Raw genomic sequence first — 16393 nt, 5'->3', positions numbered from 1 at the left:
GAGGGAAAAGTACAACGAAGCCTGGGTTTACAGCAATGCTTATAGGCAGAAGGAGACAACTGGTGGCTTAGTGGATAGAGCACTGGGCTTGGAGGCAAGAAGACCCAAGTTCGAATCTGGCCTCAGACACTTCCTAGCTGTGTGACCCTGGGCAAGTCACTTCACCTCTTATTGCCTAACAAAATGTATCCACTGGAGACAGAAATGGCAAACTACTCCAGTATCTTTACCAAGAAAACCCCATGCACAGCTGGTCATGAAGAGTCAGATGGCACTGATCGACTAAAGAACAACAAAAAAATATATAGGCAGAAATCCTTGCAGAAAAGTTAGAGTCATAATGAGCTAGACAGGGAGGCAGTGCAGAAGAAGACTGATGGTCAGAGGAAGATGATGGTAGAGCCTTGTAGCAGCAGGAGGAAACAGGGAGTAGCCCTTGTCAGAATCAATGCATGCCAGTGAACTGAAGCAAGGAATGATTTCTTCTTTGGGGGGTTGGGGGGAAGAAATGAGAGTTAAGTGACTTACCCAGGGTCACACAGCTAGTAAGTGTCAAGTGTCTGAAGCTAGATTTGAACTCAGGTCCTCCTGAACCCAGAGCCGGTGCTTTATCCACTGCACCACCTAGCTGCCGCCAGAGAATGATTTCTTTTAGGAGATCCTTAGCGACAAATTCAGCTATTGCTTGAGAGCCAGGAAGGGCCTCAACCCACGGGGCTAATTGGTCAATATCAACACAAAACAGATCCCATAGTGGACAGCATTAGGCATATAAGTGAAGCCAATCTGTAAAGGTTCAAAGAGATGCTATGGGATGCCCACCATTGGCAACAGCACAAAAGACATGCTGATCATATGTCAAGCAAGTCGGCAAGAGGCACACCCAAAGACATCTGCATTGGTGACACCTGGGCCAAGTACACCCCTTCTAATGGGAACCACAATGAACAGACAGACATACCTGGTGATAGCAAGGGTGAGGGAAAAATGGTTTGCCCTCTGCAGTCACCCAGACCCCAGCAGCCCGTTCAGCCTTTAACTGTTCTATCTACTTCTCAGTTTCAGATTCATCAGAGGAAAGAGAGACATTGTCATCAGAAGAAGGAGAGAAATTCAAAATATGTAGAGAGGGCTTCCAGGGCTGCAAGTTTCATTGTGCCTTTAGTCATTCTCACTGAATGAAGGAATCCACTGCCCCCAGTACCTGGCTGTTCCAAGGATAGCATGCAGCTACTTCTTGGTGGTGGTGGTGACAGACAGTTGTTGAATGGGTTGAAAGCCTTTTGGAGAGACTGAATGAGTCCCAGCCGTCAAAATAAACCTGACACATTCCACCTGTGGAAGTCACCACTGGACTTTTGACTTAGAGACTTTCTGGCCCCTTTGGTGAAGCTCAGAGAATAGACAATGACAAACCTCTGCATCTGGAGCACCTAGAAGCAGATCAAACACATAAGGAACCAAGGTGGGACCCTTAAAATGATGGAAGCTAAATCCTATTATAAAATTTGAGAGAATAAAACGGGGCTCTGCACATGCTTGAGACAGTCAAGTCCATGTCCACTGTGAATTCTTCTAGGTAAAAACAAGCAGGTGCTGGGAATCGAGGTGAATGGGACTTGGAAAAAATTAGCTATGGACAAGCTAATTGGACCAGTTAGGAAGCTATTGCAGTGGCCAAAAGACATGAGGACCTGAAGGAGGGTGGTTGTATTGGCTTTGCCTATGGCTGTAAGCAGGTCGCCTCACAAGGAGCTGGGGAAACAATGGTAATAGGAATAAGTATAGCATAAGCATTAAGAGAAAGCAAATCCCACACAAGACAATAAAAAGACTGGCCATTAGGACCTGCCTTTGGTTTCTTTTCTTTTTTTTGTGGGGCAATGGGGGTTAAGTGACTTGCCCAGAGTCACACAGCTAGTAAGTGTCAAGTGTCTAAGGCCGGATTTGAACTCAGGTACTCCTGACTCCAGGGCTGGTGCTCTATCCACTGCGCCACCTAGCTGCCCTGCCTTTGGTTTCTTAACGGGGAAGATTGGCCTGTTGCATGGAGATTTGCATGGCACAAAAATACCCTGGTCTCAAGGAATTAATAATGGCTGAAATGCCCTCAATAGTCTTCCTGGATAAAGGCTACAGGGAAACAGATAGTTGGGGGTCTCCCCTAACTTGGACGGTGATAGGGATGGCAGAATTTTGGAGTCCCCCATCTGAACACAAAGAAGTCCATAGGGAGTCAAATATGTCAGATGGGATGCTAGTAGCAGCAACAACAGTAGTAAGAAAGATTCCATTTCTAAGCTTCCTCAACCCCTTCTCAAATTGGAAGTGTCCCTGTGATCCCTTTTGGCTTGAACCAGGAGCTATCCTTGAAGGAGGAGATATTCCTCCAAGGGTTCAATCTCCCTCCCAGCTTGAACCAGGAGCCCCCCACTTTTTTTTGGTAAGGCAAGTGGGGTTAAGTGACTTGCCCAGGGTCACACAGCTAGTAAGTGTCAAGTGTCTGAGGCCAGATTTGAACTCAGGTCCTCCTGAATCCAAGGCCGGTGCTTTATCCACTGCACCACCTAGCTGCCCCCTCCTCAGGAGCCCCGTTAAAGACAAAATTCCCCAAGGGGTCAGTAGTTACTTCTGTGAAGGGGAGTTGATAATGTATGCCTTTAATGCCTCCTGACTTGATCCCCACATGAAGAAGGAATTTTCTCCCTAGCTTAGGGGCATTTCCCAAGTTTTCTATTGCCAATATTTTTCACAAATACAAACGGAACAGCAAAACAAACAAATAAAAGTTGCAATTTACCCAATGGTACAGGGGCTCACCTTGGCTCATAACGGATTGGGACTGAGTGAAGAGTCTACCTTCTGTTGCAGAGATGGGAGGGGGAGGGAGCCAGCAAAAGCAAGGGAGAGCAGGAAGGATCGCTGATAGGAGAAGTGAGAGGGAGAGCTTCAGGCTGGGAGGGATATATTCAGAAATGTGAATCGTTCACGTTTTCATAAACAATTTTCTCTTTTGTTCTTCCTTTATTGAAATGTTAATGTTTTGTTCATTAAGTTCATAATAAAAAAGAAAGTAAAAAAATGAAAGGGTTGGAGTAGATGATATTAAACAACTCTTGTTTCTGTCTTTCTGAAGCCCAGGGTTCCAGTAGTCACATCTACAGAGGCAGCATGGCCTGTGGTCACAAAGGGACATTTCTGCTGCTGCTCAACACTGCCAGTCCCACTTGAGAATGCCCGCTGCTCTTGGACAAACTCTGTTTCACCTTTCAGTCTACGAACTCCCCAGAGATTCAGGCCAGTTGTCCCGAGTTTCCATTTTCCCTAAAGTAAATTAAAGCCTGATGGCTAGGAAATTTTCAACAAAAAGCTGAGACCCAGACTCAATAATGGAACCCAGCACAATGGCCATTTAATGAAATAGAAGACTTGCAAGCATTCCTGATGAAAAGACCAGAGCTGAATAGAAAATCTGACATTCCGACATGGAACTCTAGAGAAGCATCAACAGGTAAATGCGAAATTGAAATCATAAAGGACTTCATAATCTTAAACTGTTTGTATTCCTATATGGAAAGATGATATATGTATCTCCTAAGAACTTTCTCATTAGTTAGAAGTCTCCATAGACAGAGGGCACTGGTGTGAGTCGATTATGTTGGGCTGATTTCAAAGAAATGATATAAGGGTGCACTGGGAGAAGGGGCAAATGAGAGGGAGAATGGGGAGAATTATTTCGCATTAAAGAGGTACACAAGGAATAGTATTTACACTTGGGGCAAAATAGGGGTGGGGCAGATAGTACTTGCATCTCACTCTCATCTTAACTCATTCAAAGAGGGAAGAGTATATATATATATATATACACACACACACACACACACACACACACACACACACACACACACACTCAGTTGGATATAGAACTCTATCTTACCCAAAAGGAAGGCAGGAGAAGAAGGGTTTAAAAGAAAGGAGAGGGGATGATAAGAGGCAGGGCAGATTAAGGGAGGCAGTGGTAAGATGCATAACAGACTTTTGAAGGGGGATAGGGTAAAAAATAGAACGGGATAAAAAATAGGACAGAGGGAAATAGTTATTGATCATAACTATGAATGGGATGAACTCACCCATAAAACAGAAGTAGATAACAGAACAGACTGGAAACCAGAAGCCAACAATATGTTGTTTACAAGAAACACACTTGGAACAGAAAACACACAGATCTCCTTGGTATAAGTACGTGCCTAGTAGTGAGTGGCATATCTGGGTCTAAATTTAGGGAATTAGTATTACTAATTCCAAATAGTTTTGCAGAATGATTGGGCCAATTCACAGTTCCACCAGTGGTAGCTCTAGTAGTTTACTGTTTTCACATTTTGTCCTCTTTGTTCATCTAATGGGTGGGAGGTCAATTCTTAAACTTGTTTTCATTTGTATTTTTCTTATTATTAATGAGAAGTGTCTCATATGGCCCAGATGGAGAGAAGCTTCTGTGCAAGTAACTGACAACTTGGATCTGCCGTGTCACATTTCTCCCCATGGATTTCAAAATCGCCTTTGGAGTTCCCTTTGAACTGCTTGTGATTCAATTCATGTCAGCACCAGTCATCATTTTCACATATGGAAGTAACATGATTCCTGCCTCCGGAAGGGGGAAAGCTTTAACCCCCTTGGACAGTTCCCCATTCTCCTGCCTGCCGCCATGACCCACTGGATGCTTGCAATGTGAGTTAGAAGCTAGCAAGCGCAGGGAGGAGCTCAAATGAGAGCAGCTGTTAGGAGGCTAATAGTGGCTGAAGTGGCTCCTGCTTACATTTGACTGTGTAATACTAGAATTAGATGGGATTTCCTCCACCCACCCCCGCCCTGGCCAGGGCTTCCTTTCTCACTGTGTTTCAAAGTAGAGCCAGGTTTTCAGGAAAGCTGTAGTCCAAATGACCAAAGTTCCCCCAAATATCTCAGATCCTGAGGTGCCATCTAGAATCTGCTCCTCCTGGAGGTCTGAAATACAAGGTTGGAACTTCAGTCGAACTTAAGAATATCGACTGGCAACATAATCTCTTCAGTGTCACCTTGAGATAATGTCCTCTGATCTTGGCCCCGACACTTGTGTTATCAAAGAGTTCCCTGAAAAAGAAACGAAATGGACCTCACCTCTAACCTGTAACCCTTTGTCCACATTATGAGAAGACAGGACTCACTGGAAGAGACCCTGATGTTGGGAAAGATTGAAGATAAAAGGAGAAGGGGACAAGAGAGGATGAGATGGAGAGAGAGTGCCAAGGAGGCAATGAACATGAGTTTGGACAGACTCCGGGAGATAGTCGAGGACAGAAGGGCCTGGCGTGCTCCAGTCCATGGGGTCACGAAGAGTCCGACTTGATTGACCAATAACATCATCACTGTAATGTCTCGTGGCCAAATCTCCACACATACATTCGGGATACTGGAACGCACAAGGTGACTCACGTAACAAAGAAAGGGGTTACTAGATTTCTGAATCAAGGGATGGAATGTATGATTTACTGAGATTTTAGCCATGTATGTGTATTTGACCAAGTATTTTATGCTGCTCTGGGGGAAAATATGGAAAGATGGATACTAGGTAATGGTAGCATTAGGTGCATTCCGAAGTAGTTCAATGACCAGAGCAAAGTAGAAGTCATGAATGGGCCGATACCAAATTGTGTTCTAGGGATGATAATTATAACAATGATAATAATAATGATAACAATGAAAATAATAATATCTGACATTTCTATAGGTATTTAAGGTTTTCAGAGTGCTTTGTGCATGGTATGAGAGGGGCTCCCAAGGACATAGAAAGGGAGACACAAGGGACACAGAGATAGGCAGGGACATGGAGGGAGATGGTAGACAGAGGGCAGGAGGCAGAGACATAGACAAGGGCCTGCCTATAACAAAAGAAGACACCGAAAGAAGTATGGGAGCCACAGTAATAGATAGACGCAGAGACTTAAGAGGGTCACAGAAAAGTTGGAGGGATAGAGATGAAAACAATCTGAGGGCTTTAGTGGCCCACAGTCTCAATAGGAGCCGGCTACATTAAGAGAGGCGCAGCTTCTAGGAAGAAAGAGGGCATAGTCCCCACTATCCTCTGCCCTCAACACAGGTGATCTGAGGAATTATGGCCACGTCTGCTCACAACAGTGTATGAACAACATCGATTAGCTGGAAAGTGTCTAAAGAACAGCTACTAGGTGGGCAAAGGCTCTGGAGTCTTCACCATGTAAGGACTGATTAAGGGAACAGGATGTGCTCAGGGCATGGGAAGGAACATGCAGAGGAAACACCCACATGACGGGAAATGCCCACATAGTTGGGAGGGGATACATAGACAGGGACACAAGGAAAGGAAAAGAGATAAATGGGGGGGGGGCGGCACGCAGAGTGACAGGAGCACCCAGACACAGCCAAGGGGACAAACTGAAGGAGTAGATCCACAGACACAGAGGCCCACATCTGAGCTCTGGACTGAGATGTGAAAAAGGCTGATGAAACAGACCCAGAGCTGGGAGGACACGTGGACTGACAAGGACATTCAGACAGGCGAGGGCAAACACGAACAGATAAGGCCACATGGATGGGAATATGGGCAAACACATAAATGGAAGACACAGAGAAAGCATGAGGCGGATGGGGCCACACACAGAGGAACTGTGGGTAGAAATAGGAACACAGAAAGGCACAGACAATGGCGTACATAGATGGGGACACAGAGAAAGAGGGGAACACAGAGATGGTCAGTGGATTGGGATAGGACAGAAATAGACCACACAGGGGACAAAGACATAGCAGAAGGCCCCTTAGAGATACACATGGGGACACCGAGAGAAGGAACACAAGCAAATGCAGTGACACTAGGATTGTTAGAAAGACAGGTGGACGTACAAATGGATGGAAAGAGAAATAGGGGAAACATGAGCAGATGAGAAAGATAGGGAGTGGCCCAGCCAAGGAGGTATGCACATATACAGGGAAACAGAGAGATGAGGAGGGCCACACAGCCAGAATGGGTGTATCCATAGACATGAGAGACGGGATTGGGCACACCAGTGGGAGAGGCAGATGGTATCAGACAGACAAGGAACACATGGACAGACAGTGAGACACACTCGGGGGTATAGATGGGATACACAGAAGGAAAGATATAGTTGGGGGCACACGGAAAGACCCATGGACAGAGACAGAGAAGAATCCCCAGATAAGTGAATAGATGTGTGGGAATACCCATCCTGATGCAGGTTATATAGACAGGGACACAGATGGGGATAAACAGGAACACATAAAGACACACAGTGAGACACAGATTTGGGAAAAGACACACAGACAGTAAAGGATGCCCATATGGAGGGACTAAGATTTGACTGGAGGACCTAGACACACTAGAAACACAGACAGGGGCCAGAGAGAGGTGGGGGCCCATGCATGGCTGATGAGATGGACAGAAAGATGATCAGAGGCCCCACATAGGCAATAGGCACAGAAGAGACAGCAAGCTTAGCTGACTGGTGTTTCCTTCCACACCATACTCCACCTCCTCCTGTCTCCCTGCACTCGCACTGTCTACACAGCATCCCTGGAGTGCTGTCTTCTTTCTCCAGTTTCCCTCAGATACAGTGAAAATCCCTCCTCCTGCAGGGCTTTTCTAGTCTCCCCAGCTGCTGGCACTTTCCCTCTAAGATTGTCTCTGATTTGTCCTGTACAGATCTTGTTTGGATATATTTGTTTACGTATTGTCTCCTGCCAAGTTCCTTAAGGACAGGGACTGGTTTTTGCCTTTCTTTGTAATCCTCGGGGTTTAGCACACTGCCTGGCACATTGTAAGCACTTAATGCTTGTTGACTGACAGGCAGAAGCAAATGCACTGACGGGGACAAAGAGAGACAGGGCCACAGATGAGAGAACAAAAAAGATCTATGTGGGGGCAGCTAGGTGGTGCCGTGGATAAAGCACCAGGGTCACACAGCTAATAAGTGTCAAGTGTCTGAGGCTGGATTTGAACTCAGGTCCTCCTGACTCCAGGGCCAGTACTCTATCCTCTGCAGGGCACGCTGTTCATGTTTCTGTCAGGAAGTTCTGTGTCTGATTGAAAACATATCGAATTATATTCCAAATCACTAATTATTAGATAAATACAAATCAAAACATCTCTGAGTTTTCATTGACAAACAAGACCAAAATGGTAAATATCTACCAGATTGCCCTTCCACCCTATGTTACCATGACATTCCACTACAATTAAGAAAAACAAATCGATACACTGCCCTTGGCTAACAATGTGGGCCTCATTTTGTGCCTATAGTTCAGTACTTCTCTGGAGAGAGGAAAGAGCCACATATAACATGTCATCAGTAACTTACTGCACTGAGTAGAACCTGGAAGTTTTTTAGTGTTATTTGCCATTGTGTAAAGTGCTTGCCTATTTTCTGCTTACTTTGTTCTGCACCAGCTCATACAAAGCTTCCTAATTTTCTTGGAATTCTTCATGTTTGTTTTTTTTTAACAGGATAACGAGAATCCATGACATCCGCACACCACAATCTACCTGGCTATTCCCAAGACTGCGTGACTTTCCTTCCCCTGCTTTGCTACCACAAGGACGGGTACTTTCTCTTTATCTCTCTTTCCTATCTGTAGGGTGTGTGAACATGCATGCATGTGAGAGTGTATGACTGGGAGGGAGATGTATAGGTGTATATTTACATGACCAATGGGTGGCATATTCTCTGGAAATGGTATGTAAGGTTAAATGACTTTTCTTACACTTGCAAATTATTTCCCACAATCATGGAAGTACTTCACAGCTCAACTAATGGCCTGTCTTTTCACATGCAATCTGGTAGATATTTACCATTTTGGTCTTGTTTGTCAATGAAAACTCAGAGATGTTTTAATTTGTATTTCTCTAATAATTAGTGATTTAGAATATTGTTCGATATGTTTGTCAATCATATACAGAACTTCCTGACAGAAACATGGACAGCATCTGGAAGAACAAACGTTACCTCTTTCTACAACGTCAGAGTGTCAGCTCTATAAATGTGCACAGAATGGAACAAGGACAAAAGGAATGAAAGGAAAGGGAAGGGAAGGGAAGAGAAGGGAAAGGAAATAAGCATTTATTAAGGACCTACCATGTGCCAGGCACTTTGCAAATATTTTCTCATTAGATCCTAAAGGTGAGGTAGGTGCTACTTCTACCCTCATTTTAAAATGAGGGTATATGACTTGCTCAGGGTCACCTAGTTAAGGAGACTGATGATGGCACAGATTTAGAAAGGCAGACAATAATGAATGTCCCAAACAAAGAGGAAAGGAACAAATAGAGTAAACAACATATCGATAGGGAGTGAACAGAGAAAGTGGGAAAATAAAACAAGGATTGGGATGGGTTTGGAGTGAGAGATAGATGCCTGAACAGAAATTCTAATACACTGAGGTAGGTCTGAAGTGAAGTATGAACACCTCAGAAAACAGAGAAACCCAGAAAAGGAAGAAAGGTGAGATGCCGAGACACAGATCTGAAATGTTTGAACCAGACAGGAAGAGATGACTGAACAGAGATAGAAGAGGAGTAGTGAGTGTCTGGCCTGCTGATAGAGAGAATGGTGGGTGAAATCAAATATAGAGTGGGACTTGTGCACATAAAGAGAGCTGAATTCTGAGTGATGAATGAATGAGTGTGAGGGGTGAGCTGGTAAGAGATACCAAGGGAGAGGGAAATGTATGGGAAGAAAGCTGTACTGAGTGAGAGATTCCTGGCTTCAGATAGCTGCACAGATAGCTGGGTAAAAGAAGAAGCCAGAGCAGTATCTGATGGTCAGCTGAAAAAATAGAGACATCCAGGAAAGTATGAAAGTAGAGATGTTAAAATTTTGATATGCAATGTTTGCAATGAACCCTTAAGAGACAGACGAGTAGACATATGTCTAAGTCATATTTAGCTAAACAGAAAGACCACCATGAGTAGGACACAGATGGGTTACCTATTATATCAAGTGGGAGTTGTATGCATTATGAAAGCTATGAGAAGATGAAGAGAAACAGTAAGAAAATAATGAGAAAGGCATAAAGGGAAAGGGTGAAAAGGGGTGATACACAGGCAAGAAAAAAAGAGAAAAAGAAGAGAACCAAACTCTGATTGTGAAGTGATAGTCAAATGCAGATAAGGAGAAATGGACAAATGGTTATAGGAATGCAATGCAAAAGTGCAGAACTGAGGAGCAACAAAGAAGAAAAGAATAATTGGTGAAACAGAGCAAGAGAGAACTACTTGGTTATGCATTTGCAGAGAGGGAGGAATGAATATATGTTAAGACCTAGAGAGTGAGAAGACTGAAGAAGAAAACAGTGGAGAAGAGGTTGTGTTCCCTCAGAATAAGGGGGGAAAGCTGTGGCTATACCAGCAAAGAAGGTACCGCCAGCCAAAAAGAGGTGTTGTTGCTACCACACCTGCCAAGAAAGCAGACATGATTCCTGGTAAGAAGCCCCTGCCAAGAAAGTGGCTACCCCAGACAAAGCTGGCATCACACCAGGCAAGAAAGGAGCCACTAAATCTAAAGCAGCAGTCATCCCAGCAAAAGCAGGAGCCCCTTCGACCCACCAACCACCTCCAATGAAACGGGCAAAACTTGGGAAGAATGCCAAAGAAGAGGACAGTGAAGAGGAAGAGGGTGAAGAACCTGAGCCACTCAAAGCCACAATGACTCAGAAGAAGAAGCTATGGGTGTCACAGTTACCAAAAGGAAGGCTGCTTCTGGGAAAGCTGGGAAAGCCAAAGAAATGGAAGAAGAAGGGGAGGAGGAGGAATAGGAAGAGGAGGAGGAAGAAGAAGAGGAAGAGGAAGAGGAAGAGGAAGAAGAGGAGGAATATGAAGAGGAAGGAGAAGAGGAATAGGAAGAATAAGAGGAAGAAGATTAGGAGGAAGAGAAGGAAGAAGAAGAGGAGGAGCAAGAAGAAGAGGAATATGAAGAGGAAGGAGAAGAGGAATAGGAAGAATAAGAGGAAGAAGATTAGGAGGAAGAGAAGGAAGAAGAGGAGGAATATGAAGAGGAGGAGCAAGAAGAAGAGGAATATGAAGAGGAAGGAGAAGAGGAATAGGAAGAGGAGGAATAGGAAGAGCAAGAAGATTAGGAGAAAGAGGAAGAGGAGGAATATGAAGATGAAGAAGATGAAGAGGAGGAATATGAAGATGAGGAGCAAAAAGATTAGGAGGAAGAAGAGGAATATGAAGATGAGAAGGAGGAAGAGGAGCAAGAAGATTAGGAAGAAGAGGAAGAGGAGGAATATGAAAAGGAGGAGGAAGAGGAAAGGAGGAATATGAAGAGGAGAAGGAAGAAGAGGAAGAGGAGGAATATGAAGAGGAGGAGGAAGAGAGAAGAGGAATATGAAGATGAAGAGCAAGAAGCTGAAAAGAGGAGGAGTATGAAGATGAAGAGCAAGAAGATTAGGAGGAAGAGAGAAGAGGAATATGAAGATGAAGAGCAAGAAGCTGAAAACAGGAGGAGTATGAAGATGAAGAGCAAGAAGCTGAAAAGAAGAGGAATATGAAGATGAAGAGCAAGAAAATTAAGAGGAAGAGGAAGTGCCTGTCAAAGAAGCACAAAGAAAGAAGAAAAAGGAAATGGGCAAACAGAAAACTTCCAAAGCCAAGAGACAGAAATTGGAAGCTGAAGTATCTACAAATTTCAATCTCTTTGCTAGTAGCCTGAACTTCAACAAAACCACTTCTGAGCTAAAATTGGCATCACTGATATCTTTGCAAAAAAGGACCTTGTCACTGTAAATGTCCACATTGGGGACACCAATAAATCTGGCTACATGGAATTCTAATCCACTGAAGACACGGAAAAGGCTCTGGAATTCAGTAGCTCCAACGTTCATGGCTCTGAAATGAAGCCGGAAAAAGCAAAAGCCTAGAAGAAAGACAGGTGCAAGGATGCTCTGTCAAGAATCTGCCATATAAAGGAACTCCAGGAAGTGTTTAAAGACACTATTGAGGTCAGACTGGTCTGCACTAAGGATGGCACACCCAAGAAAATTGCCTATTTAAGACAGAAACAGATGTGTTCAAAGCCTTGGAAGAGAAACAAAAACCAGATTGACAGTCGAGTGCTCATTCTGGACTACAAAGGGAATAAAAGTCAAGGACAAGAGAAATGAAGAGATGGGGAGAATATTTCCTGGAACAGGAATAAGAGCAAACTAGGAGACTCGAAGACACTGGTGGATGAATAGCCTGTCTGAGAGCTCAAATGAAGAAAGTCCACGGGAAATATCTGAGAAGGCAACATCTATCTGCTTGCCCTAGAAAAACCAAGGCTGAATGACATATTCATTGAATTTGCCTTTGTGGAAGATGGGAAAGAAGGTTTGAATTCTTGGAAAAATATAAAAACTAAAGGCAGAGCCATCCGGCTGGAGCCAAAGACACAGAAGGCACTTCATACAGCACCAAGGAGACAATCCTACAAAATCTTGTTGTTCAAAGGTCCGTCAGAAGACATGACAGAAGAAGCAATGAAAGATTCATTTATCAGCTCGGCAGGTTCCAGGATAATCAAAAAGACCAAGACAAGGTCAACGGAAGGGTTCGGTTTTGTGAACTTCGACCCAAAAGAAGAAGCTATTTTTGTGAAAGAGTTCATGGAAAACAGGAAGATGAATGGAAAGAAAGTAACTACGCCAAACACAGTGGCTTTGGAGGCCTAAGGGGCCTATAAGGGGCCTCATGGTGGTGGGGTTATGGAGACTTGGATGGTTGAAGATGTGGTAGAAGAGAACGAGGGGGCACTGAAGGCAGAAGCCGAAAAACTTTGGAGGCTGGAGTGGCTTCCCAGGAAGCCAAGGAAAAGAATGAAAGAAGCCACGAGGAAAGAAGACAAAATCTGAAGAACTTCTCCCCATTCACTCTTCCCTTACCATTGGAAAGGACTCTACAGACTCTATGTTGTCTTCTAATCACTGGCAGAGCATTTTGAGGAGATGCCAAGACAAGCATGCAGTACAAAAGTCATCTTGGAAAAACCGGGATAATAATTCAAGGGAAAAAGCATTTTGCTTTTAAAAGGAAAGAAGTTCCATAAAAATATTTTGAAGAAAGGGCTGAGAGAAATGGGACTTCAATTTTGGCCCATGAATTCTCTTAAGTCTATACTGTTACACAACATATGCAAAAAGATTTTTCACACAAAAACCTGGAATGGGTTTTTGTTTCATTTCTATCCATTTTTTTAGCTGAGAAGGAAAAAAGTCAACTATGTTTTTCCAATAGCCACATCAATTTTTCGTTGGAATACATTAACAAAACAGAAAAAAAATTGAGCTGAGGAGACATATACTGATGGGGGCTTAGATCAAAAAGGCAGAAAATGAATGTAAGAGAGAAGCAGAAAGCAAAAGATGGGTTAAGGAATAAAGACAGATGAGAAAAACACAGCAATAGAGATGAAGGGAGGAGAAATAGGGAGAAAAAATCTAGAGGAAATGAGAGATTCAAGCTTGAAGACGTGCCTGGAGTCATTTGGGTGGGCAAGCAGAACTATTAGCATGTAAGGAAGGGTGGTTGAGAAAAGAGAGACAGCAAGGAGCTCATAAGTGAGAGTGCTGAGTCTTAGGTCTACACTGGGTCTAAGGAAGGACAGGGGGAAAGACATGGGAGTGGAGATGAGAACAAGGGAGTTCTGGCAGCTACAAGGGACACGTGAGGGGCAGATATTTACATGCAGTCCAATGCAGTATGGGAGTTGTATGCAGAGAGAAAGTCCAGCCCTGTGTGGTGGATGAATGGCCGTGTCCAGAAAGTGGAAAATGAGTGGCTGAACAGAAAGCTTGAGTGAGATGGATGGATGGAGATCGCCAGGATGGGAGAGGCTGAGGTAGCAGTCCCACAGGCCCCACAGACAGGTGTGAAAGGAGAGACCCGACCTCTGACACTTGAAGGGATGGTCCCATCCCAATAGGGGAAGAGGATGAATGGAGAGAGGCATGCAGGGGGAGCTGGCTGAACTGGGGAGCAGCAAGCAAAGGAAGTATGACTGGTGAGCCTGACCAAAAGGGGACTATTGTAAGAGAAAGAGGAATGAATGCTAGCTGACATCTAGAAACTGAAAGGAGTAGGAGAGGACATAATTCTTGGTGGGGGGGAGCCCGCTGGATGCAATAAACAGAAGTGGTAGAGCCTGGTGACATTCAGGAAGAGAAAGGCCAAAAACCAGAGAAAGAGCAGCCAGGCCAGAAAGAGATGGAGGAAAGGAAGAAGGGAGGAAATGAGCCTTGGATGGAAGGAGAGGCCAAGAGTGTGAGAGGTGTGTGGCAAGAGAGCCGAGAGTCATAGCACATGAGAGACTGATGGCTGTACTCTGTGGTTTCTGTGTGTGTGTGCGTGTGCATCTGTGTGCATGTGTGTGTGCTTGTATGTTCATGTGTGTATCTGCGCGCGTGTGTCTAAAAGCAGAAGCCAAAGCACAAAAGGATGGATACCTGGGAACAGAGAAAGTCCCCAAACGAAAAAAAGGCAGGAGGCTGAGGGTGAGGTATGCCAGGCTGCCAGGGAGCCACTGCAAGAGATGCAAGTGAATGGAGATAAGTACCAGTGATGTTTGGTTATTGAGAAAGACTGCCCAAAGGAGAGACAGATGGCTGAAGTGCTGTACTGAGTGGGCATGGTGCCCAGAAAGGAAGCGATTGAGGGAAGGAGGCAGAGATAGACCCAGATAGAGTGTGACAGATACAGGAAAGAAGAAACCACAGACTGGTGAGGGGAATGGGGGCTTCAGATCTAAGGAGGCAGAGATGAGTGCAAGTCTAGAACTCAAAAGCCAAGAAGGGAGGCAAGAGAGACCTAGAACTACTAGGAAGGGATACAGGGGGCAAGGGAGAGATGGGTGGTAAGAGGGACTAAGGGACTGAGACAAGTGGGGATGGAAAGGTCCCAAGTGAGAGATTTGTGCCTGCAGATTGCTACCCTTTCAGCTAGGTGTGAAAGGGCAAAGGGTGAACAGTGAACGAATGGTGGCTGAGAAAGGAGTGTTAGCCAGGTGATCATAGGGGAGGGTGCTGAGTCTTAGGTCTACACTGGGTCTAAGGAAGGACAGGGGGAAAGACATGGGAGTGGAGATGAGAACAAGGGAGTTCTGGCAGCTACAAGGGACACGTGAGGGGCAGATATTTACATGCAGTCCAATGCAGTATGGGAGTTGTATGCAGAGAGAAAGTCCAGCCCTGTGTGGTGGATGAATGGCCGTGTCCAGAAAGTGGAAAATGAGTGGCTGAACAGAAAGCTTGAGTGAGACGGATGGATGGAGATCGCCAGGATGGGAGAGGCTGAGGTAGCAGTCCCACAGGCCCCACAGACAGGTGTGAAAGGAGAGACCCAACCTCTGATACTTGAAGGGATGGTCCCATCCCAACAGGGGAAGAGGATGAATGGAGAGAGGCATGCAGGGGGAGCTGGCTGAACTGGGGAGCAGCAAGCAAAGGAAGTATGACTGGTGAGCCTGACCAAAAGGGGACTATTGTGAGAGAAAGAGGAATGAATGCTAGCTGACATCTAGAGACTGAAAGGAATAGGAGAGGACATAATTCTTGGTGGGGGGGAGCCCGCTGGATGCAATAAACAGAAGTGGTGGAGCCTAGTGACGTTCAGGAAGAGAAAGGCCAAAAACCAGGGAAAGAGCAGCCAGGCCAGAAAGAGATGGAGGAAAGGAAGAAGGGAGCAAATGAGCCTTGGATGGAAGGAGAGGCCACGAGTGTGAGAGGTGTGTGGCAAGAGAGCCGAGAGTCATAGCACATGAGAGACTGATGGCTGCGCTCTGTGGTTTCTGTGTTTGTGTCTGTGTGTGTGCGTGTGTGCTTGTATGTTCATGTGTGTATCTGTCTGCGTGTGTATGTGTTTGTACGTATGTGTTCATGTGTGTGTCTGCGCGCGTGTGTCTAAAAGCAGAAGCCAAAGCACAAAAGGATGGATACCTGGGAACAGAGAAAGTCCCCAAACGAAAAAAAGGCAGGAGGCTGAGGGTGAGGTATGCCAGGCTGCCAGGGAGCCACTGCAGGAGATGCAAGTGAATGGAGATAAGTACCAGTGATGTTTGGTTATTGAGAAAGACTGCCCAAAGGAGAGACAGATGGCTGAAGTGCTGTACTGAGTGGGCGTGGTGTCCAGAAAGGAAGCGATTGAGGGAAGGAGGCAGAGATAGACCCAGATAGAGTGTGACAGATACAGGAAAGAAGAAACCACAGACTGGTGAGAGGAATGGGGGCTTCAGATCTAAGGAGGCAGAGATGAGTGCAAGTCTAGAACTCAAAAGCCAAGAAGGGAGGCAAGAGAGACCTAGAACTACTAGGAAGGGATACAGGGGGCAAGGGA

General features: G+C 45.1%; 1 pseudogene; it reads left to right on the top strand.

Moving 5' to 3' along the window:
- Positions 1-6718: 6718 nt before the first annotated feature.
- LOC122733528 lies at positions 6719-14532 on the top strand (annotated as a pseudogene).
- The last annotated feature ends 1861 nt before the right edge of the window (positions 14533-16393 follow it).

The sequence above is a fragment of the Dromiciops gliroides genome, chromosome X (genome assembly GCF_019393635.1).
Source record: "Dromiciops gliroides isolate mDroGli1 chromosome X, mDroGli1.pri, whole genome shotgun sequence".
NCBI lineage: Eukaryota > Metazoa > Chordata > Mammalia > Microbiotheria > Microbiotheriidae > Dromiciops > Dromiciops gliroides.
This window is presented reverse-complemented; position numbering and strand designations above follow the sequence as displayed.